Raw genomic sequence first — 2,500 nt, 5'->3', positions numbered from 1 at the left:
TCCAATCTATCTGTGACTGCATCAGGAACAATCTTCTTTAATAAGGGTGCAGGAAGTCAAGATCTACCCAGCCATACTATCACCTTCCAGTATGAGGTACAAGACCCTTTCGAAGTGACCATGGTTAGCTCTCTCGTGAAGTCCACTACAGGGAACTTTAATGTACGTGGCAGTATTAAGTGGAAAGGAAAAGCGCACATCCCCTCAGAAAAAACCACCCAATTCGTCCTTGACGCAACGCTTACAGATATCAGTGGGTCTATCCCGCTGTCTATATGGGGTGAACACATTACTGCTGTCGAAGAAGGAAACTTCTTCACATTCACAGAATGTAAACTGCGCCACTTTTATGGGAAGTGCCTCACAACCACTAAATCAACCACAGTGTCTGCAGCCGAAAAACAAGATTTGACCAAAGTTAAGCAGCAGGAAATACAAAATTGGATTTGCTGCCCTGAAATTCTTAATGTGGCAGTAAGCCCATTTTTGACATGTAGCAACAAAGACTGCGAGAAAAAAATATCCTCGCCTCCAGGATCAAAAATTGCAGAGTGCCTCAATAGTAACCACTCCATGCTAATCAAAATCTGTTACGTTGACATGACAGTAAGCCTCAACCTTGAAAAGGACGGTAGTGTGTTCAGTTACTGCCTTTCCAAAAGTGGTATCTGGATTCCTACAAGAAGACACTTTTAACTACAAAGAAGACACTGAACCACTCATTGCGAAGCTGTTGCTTCTGAACAGTGTAGATTTATAGCTATCCCAGAATGGGAAACTTGTTGCAAAATGCAAGACCATGAACAGGGCAGTGGCTCAAGTGACAACAAATAAACACTCTTCTTTTAGTCCCTTTATGGTTCTAAATTAGGACGTGACAGTTGCTGTTCATTAGTTTTGACAGGATTCAGTCACCAGAAATTGGCCCCTTATTATCTTTTTCCACATAAACAGATTAATTTCAGTCTCAGTTTCTGTGTTTAATATACCATATCAACATATCATTGTTGTTTAACAAACAAACAATGAGAATAATTTGTTGGCGGCCATTTTTGCATTCAGTTAATATTACTTTATTTTGGTTGGTGACAAGATTGTACATGTAATGTTTGTAGTGTTTTTCACTTTTTGTGTGAATTGCAATCCTGACAATATTGAGTGTACATTCAATAAAAATATCTCTATACGGCCTTTTACTTTTGATCATGGCATTGTGTTGATTGTGCTGTTAACATCTTTGTAGGAGGCATCGACCAGGGAGAGGCTCTTAAAGACCTTATCAAGATTCAAGAAGCCTTCTTCAAAGAGAATTTTGTATCTAGTCTCATGTTATTGGGATGCATGGCTATGGCCGTGCATTATGAGCATGGCATAAAAGCCAAGAAGATACCACTAACAATGGCACTAGGTCATTCCACTGGCACCGAGTGTGCCCTTTCAGTGATGGGAGGGCCAAGATCCCATTAGGAGGTAATTAAATTATAAAAATGGAAGGTTTTCAGCTATGGTAATTCACCATTTAAGGTTTAACATCTATAGCATACATAAACTACAAATTATATAATTTAGGCATATTAACTTGGAGGTGTTTTAATAGCATCTTTAGTTCGGCACCTCACATGACCATTTTGAGTCTTGACTTTCCTTTTTCCTTCAGAGTTTAAAAGCATGATTGCTTGACACCTGGCTAGCAAAATATTGAGCTTCAAAATTTATCCAAATTCTGTTTTCTTTGAGTAAAAGTTTAGGTTCAAGACTGACCGATTTGACCTTAGAGGGTTGGATCGAGGATAAGATGACATCAAAGACTCACTAGATTAAAATTGCAGCGTGAAAGTTCGAAATTCCAGTGCTGCATATTAATTTAGGCTTGTGCACACGCATTGCCTTTTTGACTTTGATGTCATCTTATCCTTATTCAGGCTCTCTCAAGATTTTAAAGTTAATAATGGCTGGTCATTACTTGGTAAATTTTCAGTCAAAATAAATGGGTGTCTTTTTTAAATGAAAGCTTAAAACTTTGGTCAGTTAGTGGTTCACTTACATAGTTTTCAACTAGAAAGAAAAAGTAGAATTGATTCTTTGTCCCAGTAGCACTTTAACACATTGTAAAAAAAAGGGTGTCACCAGTTTGTTGATTGATGCTACATGTATTATCGGTGCTATGTTCGATACCCATTAGCCATTGTGTCTACTTGCTACTGCTGCTTTTAGTAATTTAAAAAGAAAAATTCGAAACTTGTAAAATATATATTTTTGAAAAATTATTAAATTGCTTAGTAAAGTGACAAGTGAGACTCGAGTGTATGATGTCCCCATCCAACATGCACCTTCACAGATGCTTCCCAACTCACATCAGTTTCATTAGATTTTCTATTGAACTCTACCTTTTGATGTTGTTTTTTGCTTATAGATACAACTTATCCTCGCCTTATTGAGGAGCTTTTGGCACATGCACTTCCCCTAATGTGGGATGATGTGAGCAATTTTGCCCAGTTGG

Source organism: Montipora foliosa, unplaced genomic scaffold (genome assembly GCF_036669935.1).
Source record: "Montipora foliosa isolate CH-2021 unplaced genomic scaffold, ASM3666993v2 scaffold_422, whole genome shotgun sequence".
Classification (NCBI taxonomy): domain Eukaryota; kingdom Metazoa; phylum Cnidaria; class Anthozoa; order Scleractinia; family Acroporidae; genus Montipora; species Montipora foliosa.
This window is presented reverse-complemented; position numbering follows the sequence as displayed.